We start from the raw sequence: 7,788 nt of genomic DNA, 5'->3' as shown, positions 1-7,788 counted from the left end.
AGGAGTGGCTGGTGGGTTTGAACTGCCAGCCTTCTGGTTAGCAGTCAAGTGCCTTAGGCACTATGCTACCAGAGCTCCTGTCAATAGTGCTAAGGTTAAGAAACCCTGACTTACTCATTCAACAAGTAAGGACTAAATATTCATTCATTATGGACTAGAATCCTTGTTTTAATTAAAAGGGATGAGACCATAAGCAACTTGTTAAGATTCTTGCCTTCATATAGCTTATATTATAGTGAGGAATACTGTAAGTCCAATATTATGAAGCTCAATAGTTGCTAAAATAAGCAAATAAACAAAAATCAAGTTTAAAAAATGTAACCATTCTCAACCTCAAAGAGGTTGAATGCCCCCTGGGCATTCAAAACATCAATTGAGGTGCTTCCAGATATATTTAAATGTCCTAAGATAATACAATGCAAAAATGTGTTCTTATTATTTTTCTGATGATTCTAAGTAGAGCTTTGTTTGACAGGATTTTTCTGATTTTCTTAAAGATACTTTTACTTGGAAATATTTGAAGTCCAATAAATTTATTCTTGTTTTAGGAGAAAATATCTATATATAAAAATCTTATAGGTAATGAAAATAGGAAAGATCGGACAGATTCTCCCATATCTTTAATAAAAGTATGGAATCCAAATGTTACTGCATGCTTTTCACTTTAAATTCTCCAGATGGTCCTCAGACCTTGTGCTTTGTCTTAAACCAAAACTATAAGAACCCAAATACTAAGGCTGAAATAAAAGAGCTTGCATTATTCAGGTAAATTAAATCTCATTCTCAAGGAAATTTATACCTGAATTTCATTTTCTTATGTCTCTTATAGTAAAGAGGAAAAAGTACTTTTAAATTTTATTCATAGAAACTTAACATAGGATGAAATGTGGCCCGTATGTTATGAAATCTAAAATACTAGAAATAAATAATGAGTGGAAGTCAGTCAAATGTTATATGTTTAACTCTTCACTCATGCTGCTCACTTGAATTCTCCAAATCTTTCATGAGAATGAAAGCAAACCAATAGCATGTCTGTATAAGTTTTTATGTATTGGGTTGCATAAGGCCACCAGTATACTGGACGGGAGTTGGTACAGAAATATTTTCAAAACTTCTACTTTAATTTTACATAAATTTTGCATTATTTCTGAACCCAATGATCAAATAAAGCCACCTTTATTTTATATTTTCATCTTGAATGACTGCAATAAAATGTACAGGGATATTTCTGTTTTGTTTGATTTAAAACTTCATCACAAAACAAGGTTCCAAACTCTTCCTGGGATACTTCTAGAATTGTTGTTGTTGTTGTTGTTATGTGCCGTCGAGTCAGCCCTGACTCATAGTGACCCCTCCTTGGGTTTCCGAGGCAGTATCACTACAGAAGTAGGATTGCCCAACCTTCCTTCTGAGGAGTGGCTGATGGGTTTGAACTGCCATCCTTCCGGTTAGCAGTCAAGTGCCTTAGCACTATGCTACCAGAGCTCCTACTTCTAGGATTAGCCTTAATTAACAGTCATAACTAATATAACAATTCAAATATGAATGGTCAATGTGAACTCTCACATAAAGTATTTTCACTATTTCTATTTCCATCTACATTTTAAACAAAAGACATCTGAGTAAATATGGGCAAGCTTGAATGCACTCAAAATAGAAGACCAAAAATAATGTCAAAGCATACACCATTCACCCCAAAGAATAATAATGGGAACAGTAATAATAAAAATGACTCTTGCAAGGTATTAAGTAGATGCTGGAGAGAGTGCTGTGTTTCTGTAAGCATGTTGTTGTTGTGTGCCTTGGAGTTGATTCCAGCTCATAGTGATCCTATTTCCTAGGCTGTGATCTTTATGGGAGGAGATCTCCAGGTTTATTCTCCCCACATAAGCATGCAAAAGCTAGACAATGAATAAGGACAATCTAAGAAAAACTGATACCTTTGAGTTACGGCAGTGACAAAGAATATTGAACATACCATGGACTGCCAGAAGAACAATGAGCAAATCTTCCTTGGAAGAAGAAGTACAGCCAGAATGCTCCTTAGAATTGAAGATGGGGAGGCTTCATCTCATGTACTTTGGACACGTTATCAGGAGGGACACGTTATCAGTTCCTGGAGAAGGACATCATGCAAGATAAAGTAGAGGTCAATGAAAAGAGATGGATTGACACAGTGGTTACAACAATGGGCTCAAACATAACACAATTGTGGGTTTGGCTCAGACTAGGCACTATTTCATTTTGTTGTACATAGGGTTACTATAGTTAGAATCGACTCAATGGCACCTAACAACAGCAATCTTTAGGGAAGCAGACTGCCACTTCTTTCTCCCACAGAGAAACAGTTGTGTTCAAATTGCCAAATTTCCAGTTAGCAATTGAGCACTTAACCACTACACCACCAGGGCTCCTTTGTAAGAAGGAATAAATGAGTTAACACAAACCAAAACCACTGCCATCAAGTTGATACTGACTCATAGCAACCCTATAGGACAGAGTAGAAATGCCCCATAGCATTTCCAAGGCTGCAATCTTTACAGAAACAGAGTGCCTCATCTTTCTGCTGCAGAGTGGCTGGTGGATTTGAACCATGGACATTTCAGTTAGCAGTTCAGTGTTTAACTACTGCACCACAGGGCTACGAGTTAATACAAATAAAGCATATCTATCAAAAGGCCAAGAAATATGATTTACAATGTTAATGAGCACCCTGAGTGGTATCACACAATCATTACTCACAATAAACAATTTATCATTTATTTTATTCTCTTTCTCTTCCCATTTCTTTCCAAAATTCTCATTTCTTTTTTTCCCAATTCTTCTTCCTTCATCTTTTCTCCTTAAACTTCTGGCCCATCATCTCATCTTGAGAATTTACCTTGGAGGTAGATAAGAATATGGCAGGACTCAGTGGTCATTCAAAACATCAATTGAGGTGCTTCTAGATATACTTAAACATCCTAAGATAATACAATACAAAAATGTTTTCTTATTATTTTTCTAATGATTCTAAGTAGAGCTTTGTTTGCCAGGATTTTTCTGATTTTCTTAAAAATAGTTTTACTTGGAAATATTTGAAGTCTAATAAATTTATTCTTGTTTTAGGGGAAAATATCTATACATAAAAATCTTATAGGTAATGAAAATAGGAAAGATCAGACAGATTCTCCCATACCTTTAAAAAAAGTATGGAATCCAAATGTTACTGCATGTTTTTCACTTTATTAAATTCTCCAGATGGTCCTTAGACCTTGTGCTTCAATATGACAAGATAGCTTTTGCATCTGCTATGAACAAACGCAAGAGAAAACCTTACCATGCTCAGCAATTATAACTACCCATTTACTTATTCTTTCCTAATCTAAATCTTCAAGTAAAAAAGAAACTCAAGGTAATTCAAATATAATATATTAGAAACTTGGCTCTGTTGGCACTCCATTGTCATATTTTCTGCCTGCCTAGGTCCGTTCACACAGCTGGACAACTGTGAGGATGATGCTGGATCCTCACAGAGAGAGCACAAATCCAATACCTAAAATTAGGTTTTTACTAAATTATATTGCACTGCACTTTTACACCTGTTTGGCAAATAATACCCAGAAGAAAGGTACAATTACATAGATTCTTTGCCAAAAATAGAAGGCAAATTAAAATAATAAACACCGAAAAAAAGAGGAGAGAAGGAAAAAAAGGAGGGAGGGAGAAAGGGAGGCAGGCAGGCAGGCAAGCAGGCAGGCAGGAGGGACAACTCCTTTCCTTAAACCATATAATCAGTAGCATCATTGTAAGTTACTTTCAATGAAAATTTACTATGGGGCCAGCCACTATGATGAGCTCCTTATAACACTATGATTATCCACATATTATGGGTAAGGCATTCGGCTGCTAAACAGAAGGTCAGTGGTTCAAACCCACCAGCTGCTCCATGGAAGGAAAATGAGGCAGTCTACTTCCGTAAAGATTTACACCCTTGGAAACCTAACGAAGGTCGCTATGTTCAGAATCGACTCAATGGCAGTGGGTTTATCTACATTTCACATTAAGAAAACTGAGGCATGGAGAATTTAAATTACTTGCCCAAGTTCATACAGCTAACTGGAGGTCAAGCCAAATTTGGAGCCAACAATTCTTAAGAATTTGAACTAATGTTATGCTTCTTAATTATCCAAGGTATAAAATATACATTTCTCACATTACAATGGAAGCTGGAGATATTGATGAGACTTTTATTTAATTACTAAACCCCAACTACCTAATTTAGTATGATTAGGGAACTGGTTCACCTACATTTCAATCTTTATATGTCCTCCTGTTTTAAGTCTTACCACTGGTAAATTTTCGCAACATTTGATCTTAAGAAAAGCATTGTTCCCATTTTGTTTTCACAATGTCTAAAGGGTTTCTATTTTGGCCTTAATGCTATAGGACACTAAGTATTCATGAGGTGACAGGAAAATATTTCCTTAAAAAAACTTAATCACTAGCTGGCTCCATTTTCTCAGAAACCCATTATGCTCAATAGTAGAATAAGAAATGTAACATTTTTTTAAATCAAATTCTTCACACAATGAAAGTTGTATACCATTTTCCTTAGCATGTCTTATAAATTAAGTAAGACAGAAAATAAATTTCTTCTGCATGGCTTTTTATCTCAATATAAAGTTAAATTAAAGGTAATGTTTTTTGGCTAAGTGTATGTGTACTTGTGTGTGGAGTGTGTTTTTTGGGGAGAAACAATAAGCACATTAACTTTTTCTGGTATCCTCTGCTGTCTTTATTTTTAAAAAATATTTATGAGTAATACATATTAAATTTCAAGTGACATAGAATTTATATAGAGTAAAATTAGAGGTCTGTCTCCCCCCTACCTCCTACTTTTATTCCCCAGAGATAACCTATTAACCAATCCCTATTTAGAGATTAATGTGTGTGCGTGTATATGTATACATATATATGCATATATACTTATAAATATATTTACATATTTGAAATATTGTTGTTGTCAGATGCCATCAAGTCATCTCCGACTCATAGTGACCCTATGTACAACAGAATGAAACACTGCCTGGTCCTGTGCCAGCCCATGATCCTTGCTATACCTGAGCCCATCATTGCAGCCACTGTGTCAATCCATCTTGTTGATGATCTTCCCCTTTTTCGTTGACCCTCCACTTTACCAAGCATGATACCTTCTCCAGGGAATGGTCTCTTCTGACAACATGACCGAAGTAGGTGAGATGAAGTATAGCCATTCTCGCTTCCAAGGACCATTCCAGCTGCACTTCTTCCAGGAAAGATTTGTTAGTTCTTTTGGCAGTCTGTTATGCTTTCAGTATTCTTCGCCAACACCACAACTCAAAAGCACCAACTCTTCTTTGGTCTTCCTTATTCATTGTCCAGCTCTCACATGCATAAGGTGATTGAAAAGATCATGGCTTGGGTTAGGCATACCTTAGACCTCAAGGAGACATCTTTGCTCTTCAGCACTTGAGAGAGCTGTTTTGCAGCAGATTTGCCAGTGCAATACACCATCTGATGTCTTGACTGCTGCTTCAATTGATGTTGACTGTGGAACCAAGTAATATGAAATCTTTGACAACTTCAATCTTTTCTCTATTTCTTGTGATGCTGCTTATTGGCCCAGTTGTGAGGAATTCTGTTTTCTTTATGTTGAGGTGTAATCCATATTACAGACTGTAGTCTTTAACTTCATCACTAAGTGCTTCAAGTCATCCTCACTTTCAGCAAGCAAAGTTGTGTCATCTGCATATCACAGGTTGTTAATGATTCTTCCTCTAATCCTGATGCCATGTTCTTCTTCATATAGTCTAGCTTCTCAGATTATTTGCTCAGCATACAGATTAACTAAGTATGGGGGAAAGATACAGCCCTGACACACTCTCCCTTCCCAGTTTGTCACAGTTTGGTGGCTTGTGTGTTGCTGTGAGGCTGGAGGCTATGCCACCAGTATTTCAATTACCAGCAGGGTCACCCATGGTGAACAAGTTCCAGCAGAGCTTCCAGACTAAGAGAGACTTGGAGGAAGGAAGAGGCCATCCACTTCTCAAAGAACTGGCCAGTGAAAACCTTATGAATAGCAGTGAAACACCGTCTGATATATTTGAAATAGCATATATATATACTAAAACCAAACAAACGCACTGCTGTTGAGTCAGTTCCAACTCACAGCGACCCCTCCTTGGGTTTGCGAGGCAGTATCTCTGTAGAAAGAGATTGCCCAGTCTTCCTTCCGAGCAGTGGCTGGTAGGTTTGAACCACCAACCTTCTGGTTAGCAGTCAAGTGCCTTAGGCACTATGTCACCAGAGTTCCTAGCATTTATATAAGGTATGCTACTTTTCTGCAAAAATGAAAACACTATACAAAGGATTTTGCAAGCTTTTTTCACTTTACATTTTATCATGGTTACTTTTCTGTCATTACACAAAGACCTATATCATTGTTTGCAATTACTGCATTATATTTATTTAGATTTACCATAATCTACTTAACCAATCCTATGTAGTTGAACTTTGAGATTGTACCTATTTCTATATTGCAGTGAGCATCATTGTAAATATATATATGCCTGCATTGTGTACCTTTGTTAGTAGTTTCCTAGAAGTAGAATTATTTGGTCAGGTCAAAAATATATTTTTTGATAAGTATCTTTCTGCCATCTTTATTCCCATCAAATTTCACATGCAATTATTGGATTCAAAAAAGTGTCAAAATTCAATGCCATTATTTTCCATAAGAGGAAGGTCTATTTTTTGGAATATATACATTCTTTAAGGAATAATATTGTAGCAGGAACTACTACTTGTATGTATTCCCTCTTGTCTTTCTTTAATAATAAAACTGAGTTTTAGCTGCACAAGTAGCTACTCAGATAAAGACTACAGTTCCCAACTTCCCTTGCCGTTGTTGTTGTTGTTGTTATTTGCCGTCAAGTCGGCCCGACTCATAGCGACCCCTCCTTGGGTTTCCAAGGCAGTATCACTACGGAAGTAGGATTGCCCAACCTTCCTTCTGAGGAGTGGCTGGTGGGTTTGAACCGTCAGCCTTCTGTTTAGCAGTCAAGTGCCTTAGCCACTATGCTACCAGAGCTCCCTTGCAGTTAGGTGTCATATATAACTAAATCCTGAACAATGGAATGTGAGAAATAGTGATATGCGCATTCTGGGTCATGTCCTTCAAAGGAATGGGCCTGTGTTCCCTTTGCCTTGTTCTCTTCCTGCTAGCTGGGATCCATATGTAACGGCAACAGCAAGAGTAGCCACTTAAAGCCAAAGATGAAAGTCATATTTAGAGGATGATAGGGTCATCTGACCTCTGGTCTGTTACAAGGCAGTATTTTGTTCATGCCACTATATTTAGGGGTTTGGTAGAGTATACCTTATACTGTACCTTAATACAATATCCCTCAAGGCCCAATTCAAATAACATCTATTCTAAAAAGGTTCTCAGATTTCCATCTCCCTTAGTTATATGCCAGTGAGAAGTGATGTACTTATCACAATGCTCTTTGTACTTTGAAAATGTCTCTTTTAGCACTTAAAAATATTGAAAACATAAATTTCTGTTACACAGAAGTAACAGAATGCTATGGAAGTAGATGGGAGGAGCACCTAACTTAGCCTGGAACATTAGAGTGGGAAATAGATACTGGTAATTATCTATAGATAAATAGATACTGGTAATTGAAATACCGGTGGCATAGCCTCCAGCCTCACAGCAACACACAAGCCACCACACTGCGACAAACTGGGAAGGGAGAGTGTCAG

Source organism: Orycteropus afer, unplaced genomic scaffold, assembly GCF_000298275.1.
Source record: "Orycteropus afer afer isolate SDZICR_OR568_19922 unplaced genomic scaffold, OryAfe1.0 scaffold00201, whole genome shotgun sequence".
Taxonomy (NCBI): Eukaryota; Metazoa; Chordata; class Mammalia; order Tubulidentata; family Orycteropodidae; genus Orycteropus; species Orycteropus afer.
This window is presented reverse-complemented; position numbering follows the sequence as displayed.